The sequence below is a fragment of the Corvus kubaryi genome, unplaced genomic scaffold (genome assembly GCF_017639235.1).
Source record: "Corvus kubaryi isolate FWS band 111438036 unplaced genomic scaffold, C.kubaryi_AGA036_p1.0 137, whole genome shotgun sequence".
In the NCBI taxonomy this organism is placed as follows: Eukaryota; Metazoa; Chordata; class Aves; order Passeriformes; family Corvidae; genus Corvus; species Corvus kubaryi.
Window position 1 is genome coordinate 12,681,941 of NW_024580671.1, and position 16,208 is coordinate 12,698,148.

The window sequence follows — 16,208 nt, forward strand, 5'->3', positions numbered from 1 at the left end:
AATCACCAGTTCACTCCTTGTACTTAATAAGACAGTCTAATCTACTCTTGCTTTTTAAAATCTCTTTTAAACCACTGTTCCCTGACTCAGGGTTTTCCTATTTGTATTGCAGGGTGATTTTAGGGCACTCAAGCTGATATGATTACATTAAGATGCAAAAAACTCACAAATACTTAGTTGGCCAAATGTCAGGGAAAACTTCCTGGTAATTAACACTTTGTTGATTATTAAATAATTCTGCATTGGAGGAAATGGGAACATCAGCTCTTGGGAGTAGTTTGTCATGAGACTAAGAAATAAATTATATAGTAGGTTACTACTCCCTCTAATTTCAGTGATACAGCAGTTACAGTTTGAAACTGAGCTTCAATGAAGAGTTCTGCAAAAGTATTTGAACTCTAAAGATTTTACAATGATCTCTGAAAGAAACCAGATGACAGCAGAATAAAGAGCACTGATTTGTTTAGGCCTAAATCAATGAAGAAAGAGGTTGTAGGAGGTTATAGTGGGGTGGCTGTTGGTCTCTTCTTCCAAGTAACAAGTCATGGGATGAATTGAACTGGCCTCAGGGTGTGCCATGGGAGGTTTATATTGGATATAAGGAAAGATTTCTTCTCAGAAAAGGTTATCAAGTATTGGAACCAGCTGCCCATGGAAGTGACAGAGTCACCATCCTGGAGATATCTACAAGACATATTGATGTCGCGCTTAGGGATGTGGTGCAGTGGTGAGCACAGTGGTGCTAGGTTAACTGTTTGACTTGATGATCTTAAATTCTTTCCCATCCTAAACAATTCTATTATTCTATTGTCAGGACAGGAGAAATGGCTTTCACAGCACTCTTAATAAACAGGATGGAAGAGACATTAAGATAGGTTTATTCACAAGGGTTTGACATTAATCAGACCCATATTAAAAGCCAGTAAATGTTGCCCTGTAGAGGATTTACTCTTGAGGCTTTCTGGTTTACAGTTATTGTTTTCGTTAAAATAAATATGCCTTGGTTATTTAATATATTGCCATTATTTGAATTATATTTTAAAAAAAGCTTGAAAAGAATTAGTATATTTGGTTGGTAACTTTTTCAATATGACTGATTTTGAAGTGTCCATATTAATAGGTCAGTTTAGTCACATACTGGAAATATCTTTAAAATTTAATAAGCCTCACCCTAAAAATAATCTAAAAGTGTACAAACATAAATTCTATATCTCAAAGGAAATATTTTCTTTTTATTGTAATTTCCATACAACTATTTTTTATCAGGTGGAATACAATGCAAACAGAATTTACAAAGGCCAGACTTGTTGCCTTTCAGTTTCCATCTGCAATGACTGTCTTACGATTTTCAAATATCAGAAGCATTTTACAAACAGTATAATAGGCCATTATTAACAGTTCAATGCAAAAATTAAACACAATTAGTTGAATTTCTAAGGAAACCTCTGATTCTTCCTCTCCATTGACTTGAAATTAAAACAAATCCAAGACAGCAGGATGAAGTCAGTCCACAAAGAAGGACTATTCACACATTTTCTGAGTTTGATACGGGGGTACCCAGTCACATTGTATCAGCCCGCTGCTGTATCTAAGCTCAGGTAAATACCTTGCCTAATGAAGCTTTCAGAGAAGAGCTGAAAGGACAGATTTTCACATCCCAACTCCAAGACTGAGCCATACAAGACTGCACATCTCTGAAGGAAACAAAAAGAAAAATACTGTTGTCCCACTCTCATTTTAATAAGGGACTCAGTGACTTCCTCAAATATCATTGCATGCATGTTTCTACATATTTACTGTATGAGGATGCCAATATACTGATTAATGGGTGACATATTTATGCAGTAACAAGAGCCACATTTCCTACCACTTCTTGCTGTCACCAGCTCTTCTAGCTGTGCCTTGTCAGGATCTTACCAAAGGGTTCCTTAGATTTTAACTCAGCTAACTCTCTTGTTAGCACTGTCTTTTGTAAGTTAAGATATTTCTTCAATGTCGAAAGAAAGACTATGTTTTCCATTCATAACCATGATACTTCTATACCTTTCAGGAAGAAGTCATGCCCGTGTTGAAGCTTTTTTTTCTTTGCCTAACAGTATTTTGTGCAATGCACTTGTTCTGGCTTTTTTCCCCACAGGAACTTCCCAATATACAAGAAATTATTTGGACTTCAAAACTACCAAAGGGAGCATATCACAGCTACTCTTCTGTTAGTGCAAGGTCTGTGAGCCAGTGCTATCAGCTCTGCAACCAAATGTACTGTACTCAGCCAAAATTGTATCTACTGGGCCTATAGCATTATTTAAAAATATTTAACTGTCAGCAATATTTCTGAAAGATTATTGCCCCTTTCAAAAGCACACCAAAACTACTGAGGCAACCAGTTTCACATCAAAACATGCAGAGTAAATTAACTGCCCATATGAACTGAGTTTGCTACAGAACTGAAATTTTTCCCATCAAGTTACAGTGCCTCTTTTCCAAAATGGCTCTTCCAGTTTGTGTCATTCCCATCCTGCTCCTTGGCAAGTATGTGATAGAAGTAGTAATATGAACAAGTTCACAGGTATTTAGCATCTCTTTGCATTCACAGGCTCAGTTCTACTATTTGGGAAGCCAGTCTTCTGTTCCAGCTACTGCAGTCAGAGTGAGAAAATTATGTTGTGCAGCTGATGGAAATCGTTGTTTGCTCTTTTGGGTACAAAGAGACAAAATAAGTGTTTCTTCCCAGTTTTCCTTTCCCTGTGCAGTTTCACATCTGAGACTTTTCTCAAAGCCATATTTTCCCAAAGAGAGGTTTTTTTACTGTCTTGTCATTTGTTCCTTCTTTATTTAAATCAGAAATGAATGGCTTATCAAAATTGCTTGAAGTCCTTAGGGGCCTGTGTGGCTGAACATGCTGCCAAAATAGCTATTGAAACTCTGAGGAGGTTAAATTAACTGATGACAAAGATTTCAGACAGTGACTGTCTGACTGCACTGGCACTCTGGTCTCCATGCAACTGTAGTTTGTCTCTTCCCAGAAAACAGTAAATAGTACCCACGTGATTACTAATATAGCAACAGTCTATGTGCCTATCAGATATAAAGGACTAAAGGACATGGGAGTTAATATAGAAGGGAAAAATATTCTTAGCTGTACTCTTGTGGTAGAGTGAAACAAAACCTAGACATGCTGTGCAAGTGTCCCCATGCACTGGCATGTTTTTTCATCACTTCCTCAACTCCTGTAGCTGCTGGTTGGTTATGCCAGACTTCCTCCCTGGATGTTTTAACCTTCCTCAGAGTGACCAATTGAAGCCCTTGGCTGGGATGTGGTTCCTATCCCACAGCAGTCCAGTGAGGAAGTGATGAGCTTTCCCTCAGCAGCACTCATGGGCTTTGCAGGGAAGTGGTATTTTCCCTTTGCAGTGTTGCCTCCAGCAGTCTGGATCAGTGCATTGAAAGACAACTGCCATGACCCTGGCAGCACACCTGTGCTACCCAAAGAGCTTTGGGAAATCATGAGAACCAGAAAGTTTTGTGGAACAGACTGAACAAACATCTGTTGGGAGCTCTTGAGGTTACACTGATCCTCTCTTGACGTGGGTGCTCACTGAAGACCCCTTGTCACACAGAAAGTGCTCTCTCAAGTGCCATTCACATTCTGCTGTTTGGGATTCCCTGACACTCGTACAAAAATAGAGTCAAAAAGACCAGGGTAACACTGAAAACAATAAGGCCTAAGGTGTTAAAGAGCAACTGGATCTATACAGCTGTCCTCCTGTGGAGTCAAAAAAACTGTCCAGACCTTGAGCCAGTCTCTGCTCCTGGGGGACAAAGTGCAAGGTCTAGGAATTATGGATCATAGGTATGGACTGTCTTCTGCTAATAGATTGCTAAAATCATCTTGTGTTTGTGTTCTGGGGGCATCTTTCTACTGAAATGATGAAATAGGATGTAAAATTAACTTTATGCTATACCACTAGATGGCAAACTGGCAGTGTGATACACACCAGACTGCCTATCACAGACATCTCTGATTAGGCATATTGTGAAAAATGCAGACTATCTTTATGCAAGTTAACAGAGGCTTGATGATATAGAACAATGAATACTTCAACTTCCATGTTATTCATGATGTTTTACGTCTGGACAACATGGATCCTACTGGAATCATTAAAGATTTCTAGGGGAAAGGGTTCACATGGCCTTTCCTTTTCATGTCCCAAAGCTGGGAGTAAGCACAGCTGTGTGTCAGAAAACACTGTAGTGGCTTGATCTGGAAATAAGTCTGGAACAAGACTTATTTCCAGAAAGGGGCTGTTCCACAAGACTGCGGCCTGTGGAAGTACTTCAGGATTGCAGTCAGACTCTTTCCAGTGTATACATTTTGTAGAGGCATCAGTACAAGCACAAAGCTCTTCTAGCAGCCAGCACTTAATCAGAGTAAAATTTCATTATTTAGATAACATTATGAATGTACAAACATTTATTTCAAGTCTAACAGACCCAGGAGCAGCTGTAAGGAAAAAAACATTATTTAACATTTCATTTCCTCTTCACCATATGCCAGCAAGCACTTGTGGTCAAAGCTTCTAGGGCATCAGTTGGAGAATAAACTGGCCTTTTGATCCCTTCAAAGAATTTTTTACAGTAAATCCAGGAAGATGTCTTCTCTGTACCTCTGGCCACAGAGCTGGAGGGGCCGCTGCCCTGTATGCCTTTGGGATCAGGAACAGCTACGGGAACAAGCATGACAGGTTTTGCAGGTTTCTGCCATTGAAATTGCTGCTCCTGCTCTGTCTGCCTTCCTACAGAGGTCTGTAGGGGCAGAGAAAATTTAGAAAAGTACATTAAAGAGAGGGGAATGGCACCAAAAAGTCCCCCGAGTGCTCTCAGTCATTTCCCCAATGCTAAAATGAAGTCACCTAAGGATGTAGTTGCTAACAGTTGGTTTTCCAGCTCAGAAAATCTCTTAAGTTACAGAATAAGCACTGAAAATGCAAAATGCTCTGTAATGCTACTGAGATGTATGGAAAATTAGTAAGAGAGAATATGCTCACTCAAACCAAATGCAACCACATAATGACTCAAGGACCAAACAGAAGTGTATGATGGCAGAGATGCAAGTCACTTGATTTGCTTGGACGTATTTAGTCCCTTGCATTTGGTTTATATAAGAAGATGATTATGGAATCAGGTATTTCCTTGAATACAAGTGAGGATCTGCAAATTTTGGACAGAGAAGTTTTGCTTTCCTGTGCACCAGAGAGTCAAAACCCAGAGAGCACTCCTCTTGTCATAGCTCCCAGCCTGCTTTATCCATAACCAGCAGACCCAAAGACTTCCTGAGCTCTCTCAGGGCCATAGATAAAAACTAATCCCTTTTGGGTTCCTGCCTGATGCCAGTTGACAGAAACAGCAGTTAATCCCCAATTTTTACTCTAATTACAAACTCCTGCACTAACCCCAGTGCCCATGCGTCCCAACATCTGTCCAGGCTTTTGTGAAGTGCTGTTTTTAGGGACTGATTTCCTTCAGTTTAGCTGTCATCAAACAGTGAATCAAGACCTCCTTTTGCAGGACAGGATTTGAGCAGGGTTTGTTTGTCTCAGGCAACAATCCTACCCCCAGCATTTAGAAGTTGCCCTATGACTCTTTTCATAACAGCAAATTAAAATATACTGTGTTATCATTGTTGTTGATAAAATTATTATTAGTTTTGGAAGTATTTATTTCTATTTTCTTTTTATTCACATCTGGAGGATCCAGAGAAAAGCAATAGCTATATACACAAGTTTTTGGGTACATAATTTTATTTTTTGATCTATAGCAGTAATCGGAGTGCAAGAAAACTGCTTAGAAGTCACAGCACTTGCTTGTAATGCGTTTTTTATGCTTAGCCTGTGTGTTTAAGTCTTAAATCATTGAGACTAGTCTCACACTGTAGAATAAATACTTTTTCATTAACTAGGTCCTTTATTGTGCAGAATAAGTACCTGAAGAGTTGAATTCATCAGATGCCAAAGGTTGTTGTGGGCAGCTCCCACTGCCCATTTCACCTAAGATTGAGCTCTGGAAGGGGAAAGACTGGGGGGCACATGGGATATGGAGCATGGGACAACAGCCAGAGGTTAGAGAAACAACACGACAGTCCACCTCTGCCCCCAGCCAGCAGGAGCAGTTGTTCCAGTAATCTTTGCTCTCTCCACTTTGCACCTGTTCTCAGCCCTCTGTTTTGCTCCTGTCCCTTTCTTTTCAGTAACAGAAGGACCTTAGGCCCTGCCAGGCTCCTGTTCATCACCTCTGAGGCAGTAAAATCACTGTTTAATGCATTTTTGAGAGACCACTGGAGCTGACTCAAGTTGTCACCTACACACAAAAAGCAGACTGCATTAACCGAGCTTCAGCTGCAGCTCTGAAAGCAATGTGATTATAACAGCTTTAAAAGACAGGACAGTCTGTAATTAGCAGAGGGTTTTTCCTGGTAATTACATTAACCTTTGGTTGAATATTACTAAACCCATCACAGTGCTGTTTTTATGATCCCCTACCAAAGTATGCCTCTGTAGGATTGTGAACCTGTGTTGGTCAATGGAAAATTCCACATCCTTTCATGCATCCTACAAGGGCCTTGCTTTGGTCGAGTGCCACCCTGAGCTGCGCCTGTAAGGTTTTACAAACAATGACCTCGCTGGCTGGAGGGAATCCAGCCCTGATAGTAGCATTTTCAGTCCTTCTTTCCTTGTGCAATGAATGAAGAATGAAAAATGCAGCTATTCACGGAAGCAGCTTTGTCTGATAGTAATGACCTGGGTACTAATGTAGCAGTTTGTCACACGATATGTTCTGTATATTGTTATTTCCCATAGTGTTTGTTTGCCTCTGTGTTTTCCAAGTACAGGACTGCATAAAGTGTTCAATAGAACTCTAGGCATTCAGAGAAAATGGCGGCCATGACTACAGCAGAAAACAACTAAGCTGGAAAAATATGCAAACATTCCTCATAAAAATCCAATTAAGATATTAGCTGCACAAATACACAAAAGTTCATGAGAGGTGGTCTGGCACTACAGATTCTTCCTTTGCTCATTTAATCTTATTAAGTTCACTCCATATAACTGTAGTCTATGATGCAGTAAAATACCACTTTAACTTACCTTAGTCCAGCTACTAGTTAAAATGTCATGAGTGCACTTATGAAAGCAGACTACCTCTGAACAAGCTGAGAGATCAAAGTAAGAGAAAAGTTATTTTCATTGAAAATAAAATTAGAAGAGATAAACCTTTTTACAATTTTGTCTGGTTTTCTTTCAGAATTATGAAAATTATAATCCTGATGAAGATTTCTGAGTAAGAGAAAGGAATATCAACTGAAATAGTCCTGTAAGCTGTTGAGAGTAGAAGCAATCCTTGGTGATTCAGATCACCAAGCTTTGGGGGCATTCTCTGATTTATCTTGGCTTCAGTTCCCTACCAGATAAATGGGCATATGTCTTCCTTCCCCCAGCCTACTTTTGTGTTCAGACCAAAATATTCTTGGGGCAGCAGGTTAGTTAGCTGTAGACCTCTGGGTTGGGTTCTTGGCTGAACTTCCATGTGCCAGCATAATCCCATGATAGCTGTGTCAAAATAAAAAGGGGGATTCTCCATAATGTTTACATCAGCATCATTCTGTCACTGTTTTATCTTTGTTTTATAAGCGCACACATTTTGGAAGTCTCCCATTCTAGGTGTGTAACATATTCCTTCTTCAAGCCCAGGTGGCCCATTCCTGGCATCAGAGCTGAATATAGAGGTTCAAGTGCTGACAGGACAGAAAGACGGGCAGTTGCACACCAAATTGGGGGTTCCTCTGAAAACTACAGTACAGGGACTGTCCAAAGTAATGCACCTGGTCATGTACCTACTTCCTTTCTCAGCACAACCAAAGGACTTTTTTCACACAGCCACTTAGCTCATGAATAAAAACACCACTTTTAGGAATGGATTCCAGTAGTGATAGTATTCCTTCTCTGCTAACTTTTGTTTCTCCACTGGTTCATTCTTTGGCATTTCATCTACTTTTTCTTCAACTGAAGGGATACTTTAGTTATATTTCCCTTTTTTATTAATATTCTTTATCTATTTTTTTAACCTGTAACTTGAAGTTTTTGAAGGATGCCTTCAAAATTAATTATAAATAATTCCTGTTTTCTCCATTCAGTGCTTAGCATCTTTCAAAGTGACAGAAATATGGTAATCAAGGGAGTCGTATCTCTATCTCCCATAGCATGGTAGGCTTAAGAAAACACGATAATTTATGAGTGGAAATAATATCACCTAATAGCAGGCCCTGAAGTCAGGTTTCTAAACTCATGTTTACTGGGGAGAATTGGGCACTTCTGGAGGATGACTCATCTCTGCTGTATCGAACATCTACACTAATATTAGATGAATTGCATCATAGAAACACTTATTCACATTTTAATGACTATAAAAGGAGTTTGGATGAGTAGCTTACAGTCGTCTTCATTGTGGACATCCAGAACTGACTAACATGAATCCCATGCTGAATATTCCAAGTTCCAGAAATTTTGGGAACGCATCTACTCCTGGAATGTAGGAAGATTTACAATGCAATACAAAAATCTCAGGTAATTCAGCAGCTTTTCCAAATATTTTTCTTATTAACAAGCCACAGACTCTTAGTCTTCTGCTTCAAACTTCTGATGAACTCAACACTTGAAAGCTGCAGTGTGGAGTTCTTCCTGCTGTGTAGCCACACACCTTGAGATGGAAAGGATCTCCTACTGCTTTACTGTCTGAGACAAAAAAGGCCATTCTGTGCTATTATGACTACATGGTACAGGAGTAGAAAACTAGGGGGTTTCCCATGCTGTGATATACCCACGTCATGGGATGACAGCTTCCATCTGGAGCACGTCTTACATCTTACCTTTCTGCAAACTGACTCTTCTCCACCAGCTTGGAGAAAGAAGGAACCACCAGAAGGGAGTTCTCTGAGTTTTAGTTCCAGACCAAACCCCTTCCAGAGGCAACAGAAGGAGGTAGACTTCTACAGACACCAAGTCAGAATGTCTAAATAACAGTCTCTTCTGGGGCCCTAACTTGGTCTTTCCAGGACTCTGAAAGGAGGGTGAGGAGATTATCTTCCTGAGGCTGAAGAGAGTTTCTCATCTCTGTGGAAAATGGTCCTTGAAAAGGGAGTAGTCTGTGTTCAATTTATCAGCTTTGTCTTCCAAACCAGAGCCCCAGACCTCTGTAGCCCTCATCTCAGCCATTGTCTGAGGGGCAAAAGAGCAACAGTGAGCTGTCATCAACAGCTGTGAGCAGAACCAGAATGAGCAGTAACTTGTCACCTAAATCTTCCATCACTGGAGAAATGGTCCTCATATGGTGAACCTCTTCTTCCATTTGCAGAACCATTTCTGAAGGGTTTTCATGAATGCTGTGTCTTTCCCACCAGTGTATTTAATCAGATCATTTTTCATAGTTAAAAAAGACCTCAAATCAGCTGAAAATTAGATAAGATAGCTAGATAAAGTACTTTAATTTCTCACAAATGCTTTCTCATAAGAACCAACCTAAATCCACAGCACTTAGATTAAAATCTGGAATTTCCAAAGCAGATACAAATTAATCTGTGGTGCTGCTAATTACTTATTTAATGTTCTTCAAGAATTTGGTAGAGAAGTTTATATTTAGTTTCTATCTTTATATGAAAATGGCAAATCTTCACCCAAAGCAACAGCACAGAAAGCCATCAGAAGATTGGATGTTTGCAGAGTTTTAATGAAGTAGAATATACACTGTCTATATTCACAGGATATACACTGTTAGATTAACAACATTTGCAAGGCTGGAGACATGGTGTTGTGATACCCCTCATTTCCCATCCCTACAAAAGTTTGATTGTGACTGTAAAGGGCATCAGACCTCATGGTTTATATATAACACCATGCATAAATAACAGCACAGCTAGAAAAGGGCATCCATGGGATAAATTTGGGCCTGCCAGAACAACAGGAAATAATTTCAGATAGATCTGGCTGGTAGCAATAAATCTTCAAATAAGGCTCATATGAGGTCTTCTGTCTTTCCCTTCATCTTTTCTAGAAGTAAGAAAATATTAGGTTCTAACCCCTACCACTTCCTGGAGTAAATGAAGTTCTAACATAAATGCCTATTTTCATCTTGTTCTCAATTTTTGTTTTTCTTTTAACTTCAAAATAACATGAAAGGTGCCCCAGAGAACCACAGCTTCACCTAGTTTTTTACATATAAAAAAAATTCCACTTAATAGTCATAGGGATACAAACTTCATCTCCAATGATACATTTTACCTCTGGTCAAAAAGATTAAAAACTTTTTTCTATAGGTCCTAGTTGTCCAAGCCATGTCAGGGAGCACTAAAATTTTACAGCCTTGTTTAAAATCCAGTATCACTATTACCTCTGGTTAATTTTTAAAACCTAATCACCATCTGTTATGACTACAAAAGACACAGTAAAAGTATTCTTTTAATTTTTTCCAAACCTTCTAAGAGATTAGTATTAGGAGGTAAATTATCTTGTGTTGCCAGAATACTGAACTGCACTGCTAAAATAGAAATTGATCATGGGAAGTCTTACTACTTACGGAAAAAAACATTTATTTGATTGTCAGTAGATTTTTAAACACAGATATCCTCTTTTAAGACATCATACAGCCATCATACACTTGTGGTGGCTCGCTCTCCAACTTTTTGTTTGGTGCTATGGTGCCCGTGTACAAACACACACGACTCTTCGAACAAGAGTTTACTCAGACAGGTCTTTGTCATATCCTTGTTCAGTTCCAAGGTCTCAGCCCTCAGCTTGGTTCTGCAGCACATTGCAGTTTCAGTGCCAAGGCTGCCTGGCTGCCTTGGAGCACAGGTAAGCCAAACCAGAACTGTCTGTGTCTGCTCACAGCAGGGTAGCTGTAGTCTCATCTGTAGCAGGGCTTCCAATGAGAATTTCATATGGAAAACACATGTACAAAAAACTATCTGTAAAAAGCAAAACTTGAGTGATTTATTTTTCCCCCCCAGGATCCTTCTAATTCAGCATTTTTATCTTCAATGTTTACTAAAAAATAAAGATTAAATTTTGGTGTGCCTAGTTAGGTATTTAATATTAGTCTCTTTCAATGGCATAAATTTTTAACAAAGGCAAGACTTACTACTGAAAATGCTAGTGAAAAAAGATTATTAGTTTTTTAATATATTTTTTTGAATATTTTTTCACAGTTTTAAGAAAGAAAGAAAAGTATTTTTTTAACAGAATAAAATCATAATTATGGTGATTTTCATAAAAGGAACAACGGAAACCCAGAAATCATATAAAAAACTGAGTAGGGATCAACTTCAAAGGTCCTTAGATACCAATGACTAAGAAATTAGTTAAAACAGTAACTTTCATGTCTCATACCGAAATTATTTACTGCAAAGCCCTTGCTCGGAAACACCAAAGTTCGCACAGTTTTGTCCACTTTTGCTCCCAATCACATTTTTATGTGTGTGGTTGTACTTGACACACCATATGGCAGGTATTGCACAACTCCTGGTGGACAACAGAAGTAGGAAGAAGTCGTTGGGACCTCAGAGGCATCAGAGCAAGGAACGTGGCCGTGGGAAGAAGGGCTGAGCAGGCTCCCAGTGTTGGAAACACCACCAGCACAGCTGCCAAGTTGTAGGTGCCCACAAAAGCACAAGCTAAATGGAACCTTATCTCTCCATTGTACCACAAACAATTTTTTCCCCTTTATCGGTATTTTTATCTCCATGCTAGGACCCATTCAGCTCTTTTACAAAGAAAATCCTTGGATAGGATTCAGATTCAAGCTTCTCTTTTTTTTTTTTTTTTCTCTCCAAACAAAGCCTTTTTATAAGTGTGCAGGCATTACACAAGACGCCTTCTTTTTCTAAATTTTCACTGAAGTCAAATCTCTTTGTACCGTATAATTAGGCAGCATCTGCACTTCAAGCAGACTATGAGACTGTAACTCCCTAACACCCAAAAATGAGAACAGGATGCTACCATCAGACCAGAGAATCAGACCACGATTATACCCTAGGTCTTGAATGTATATGCCAGCTGATTTAAATAAATAGCTTTAGATAAATAAACAATGTTGGCATATATCTGCTGAGTAAGTTGTACAGTCCAAAGTTAAAGAAGATAAACAGAGATTAACCATTTCCAGTTTGGATAATCCAAAGTTTGCATGTTTTAATTGTCCACCACTAAATGTACGGTGGGAAACTGAATTCTGTCCACCATTGCATTCCTGGTTTGGGGGTTGGTACAGAATGGACTAGTAGCATCTGCACTGAATTTAATCTTGCTGCATTTTCTCATTCAAGATGGAACCTCTCAGAAATCTGAAGGTAAGAAGGAGTACAAAAAGGCCTAAATGCATCACTATAACAACGATGTGTCCCAGGAATAGACTCTTTCTCTGACCATGCAGTCACCTGCTTCATGTTATTATGACAGCAACAGCAAAGGAAAATATCAGAAGAGGCTCAAAACTACCTCAGTGTCCCTATTGTCAGCATGTACCATTAGCCTGATAATCAGTGTATCAGTGAATTGTATCACTCAGCAAATAAAGCTTTTGAAGCATTAGGGGGTGGGGTGGGGGATGTGGGTTCAGACAGAAAACCATATATGCTGTGTCTTGCTATCACATGAAAGATAGCAGTCTGCTGCTTTTTTTGTTTTGTTTTAAATCAACAGGTTTTGTAATGGCTTTGCACAAGTACAAACGAGGTTATTCACATGTTTCTGCGAATATTCTTGTTCTTTTCCAAGTCACTTGGTAATTAAATGCCATAGAAATGTCTCAGAAGTATTGAAGTAAAAAAGCCATTGAAAGATTAGAAAGGCAACTGTTCCTTAAACCAAGTTTTCAGTTCCTGTAGATTCCTTTACTATATTTTTAGTAATTTAAATTAAAAGAAATTCAAAACTGTTATTTAAAAAAAACAATGCCTTTATTGTCAAAAGTACCTCATTCAGCTCTTTCATCTAGGTGATAGGATATGTCTTCATGCATTTGTTAAATTAAAGCCACAAGGAACAGCTGTATATACAGAAAATATCATCTTATCTTTGATAAAAGACAAGTTTCCCAGAAAATTATCCAGTCATGAAGGTAACAATAAATGTGGAATTCCCCACTTCCTGTGGCATATTGATCCCAATAGTCATCAACAATATAAATGTGTCTCTGTCATTAAAGGTTCTTACTGGATAGAAGCAACTTTTTCCCTAAAAGATCAGAATTGAAGCAAGTTCCCTAGGGAAGTTGTGCTTTGCATCCATGCAGGTTTTTAAGACCTGACTGGATAAAACCCTGAGCAACCTGATCTGAGAGGTGATACTGCTTTCAGTAGGAGGTTGGACTGGTGACCTCCTGAGCACCCTTCCAGTCTGAATTATCCTATGATCTTATGATACTATAATCCCAACATTAATTTCCCTGTCTCCAGTTTACAGGCACTGGTCTTAGTTAGGCCTCTGTCGTCTACTAGGCTTACCTCTGCTGAATTGTGTCTCACTGGAGTGCTCACCCCCTGGCCACCAAGGATTTTCTCACTCCTGGCTCTGCAGCAGGAGATCTCCAGGCTCCCAAGATGCAGGTTGGTGAACCTTGGAAAAGCTCTCACCTGCATCACAAAACAGACCACAGCCACAGACCTTCTTCACTCCCTGCCACGCAGACTACCACAAATACGTTTTACTAAAAAAGCACACCACAATTTCCGGGCTGCCCTATGCCCAACTACAGCAACTAATTGCAAAAAATATTTGATGATATTTTCTAATTATTAAAGAAGATCAAATAGCAAAGCTAATCCAGATACAGGATTAAGAATAAGGGATTCTTCAAGACATGATAGACAATCATGCTAATACACTGCTTGCTTTCATATTAAAATAGAAATGGTGATTAAGTTTTGAAATTAAGAAGGTAGAGTTGTGTATCATGTGGAATGAAATTATATATATTTCAGATGCTCCTCTTAAAAATTGCAACAGAACACAAAATAAGGGATTTCTTTCAATTAAGAAGCTAGAAAGAATTTTAGTAGAAAAAGTGGGAAAAAAAATATGAGAAAAGTTAATTTGGTCTCTTTTATCTGTAACAGGCATTCTTTAATGTTTTGGAGATAGCGATTAGGCTAAGTACATTAAATCTAGTGTTTAATAAGATTTTTAAGAAGTTAGGAAGTCTGGAAAGAGATAAATAAGTTTAGACAAAATATCCCGGTTTAATGTGGTTATTCTTGCCACCTATTAAGGATGTGACTTGCAGTGACCAAGCTCTGTAATTATTTCAGCATGATACAGAGAATCATTTGAATGAAAGAACCCAGTTGTTTGAATTTAGGGCTGTATAATAGTCCCTTTCATAGTAAAAGTGTGTTTAATGCATTGAAACCAGTTTGAAGAGAGAAATTGTCCCTGTTCCCATTTTTTTTTCTATTCATTTTAGACCTGGAGATTCTTCTACAGTATTCAGGAAACCCCACTCAGAAAATGGGAAAAAAAATCTGATCACACTTAAAATACATACTGCAGTCAATGCATTGCACTACTTTGATAACTACAGTGTTAACATTTGTGTTTCCTGCTGACAGTTTGGTAAAGCATTCCATGCAGCTATTACAAGGCACAGATTTTCAGTGTAGTTTTACATTTCAATCATGGAGAAGCGAGAAGTAGAGCTGCTATACATCATCCAGGATGATATCAGCAGTGCTGCAGAAAAAAGGCATTGATATATCTTTGCTAGAAGATACGGATCAAAATGTGATCAGGAAAAACTCTAGCTTAAATAAATATGAATGAAAATTTATTCACTTACTCCTTCCCACTCCATTTCAGTGGTGTGATCCATCACTTCAAAAGAAGCACCATTATTACTTTGGAAGTCTTGTAACTCCTCCATGGGATTTTAGGCTCAAGATCATAGTCCCAGATACCAAGGCAGTGTTTACCTAGTTAGATCTTCTAAAAAGCCATGAATGTCTCCTAGGTCAGAATAACAAATCTTCCTGTTCTTCACTTGTAGCTTTACCATATCACCTGAGAAAGAGTTGAGGGAGAAGAGCTGGAATAAGGCTATCATACAAGGATGAGGTTCTGCTCTTAGTTTTTCATCATGTGTTTAAAAGCTTGGCAGGATACAGCAGACAAACAGGATTTTCTACAGAAAATGCTGATTCAAACCAGACAGAAAATACACCCCTTCTTGTTACCGTTGGTACTCTTGGAGAGCTTTCTGCTTCATACAGTGCTACAATACCACACCACTGACACCACAATGCAAAGAGCAAAAGATAACAGAAGGAAGAGTAGGTACTATGGGTATGCCATCCAGGCACTAAGCCCTACCACCCCAACCCCCCAAAATCCCCAAATAAGCCCAGCACCAGTAGTTTGTCCCTAAATGGTAAAATTAAAAGGTCACTATTAAAAACAAGAAAATAATCTTCATTATGTAGTGAATCAGAGCATATTTCAACCATATGCTGATTCCTAATAAAGTTCCTAATGAACTTTAAAATATAAAATATATAATAGAATACAAACCACAAAAAGATCCTTAAAACAAGAACAAGAATGGTATGTCTCATTTCTTCTCCTTTTGTATTTCTGATTGGCAATTTAAGCATTTCCTCATTTTCTACAACTAAATGCTATAGCATCTTGAATTTTTTTTTCTGACTTTCTCCTGGGACATGAATAATGCTTTTTCATTGTTTGACTTGCTCATCAAGGAGTTTTCACTGTGGCTGTTTAAAATCTTACTTCTTCATTCTATCTCATCAGTATTCTCCCCCTGTACTTGGCACTGATGAGGCAGCACCTCAAATATTGTGCTCAGTTTTGGGTCCTTCACTACTGAAAGGACACTGAGGTGCTGGAGTGTGTCCACAGAAGGAAAATGGTGAAGGGTCTGGAGCACAAGTCTTATGAGGAGATACTGAGGGAACTAGGCTAAACAGTCTAGGAAAAAAAGAGTCTCAGGGGAAACCTTACTGCTCCCTACAACTACCTGACACGAGGCTCTGGCAAGGGGGGAGTCTGTCTGTCTGTCTGTCTGTCTCTTCTACCAAGGAATAAGTAATAGACAAGAGGAAATGGACTCAAGTTGCACCAGGGGAGGTTTAGATGGGTGTTAGCAAAAAT

At 38.8% G+C, this 16,208-nt stretch overlaps 1 long non-coding RNA gene across 6 annotated transcripts in view; it reads right to left on the minus strand.

Moving 5' to 3' along the window:
• Positions 1 to 1,203: 1,203 nt before the first annotated feature.
• LOC121659628 overlaps positions 1,204 to 16,208 on the minus strand; it is a 72,347-nt gene continuing 57,342 nt past the window's right edge. For 4 of the 6 annotated variants that reach the window (XR_006014400.1, XR_006014398.1, XR_006014401.1 and 1 more), the window contains 2 exons: positions 15,014 to 15,101; positions 11,784 to 13,678 (listed from right to left, as the gene is read on the minus strand). This is a non-coding gene — a long non-coding RNA (uncharacterized LOC121659628). Of the gene's footprint in view, positions 9,500 to 10,081; positions 11,015 to 11,783; positions 13,679 to 15,013; positions 15,102 to 16,208 lie in introns of those variants that run through there. The other 2 variants (XR_006014399.1, XR_006014397.1) reach the window with 2 other exon arrangements.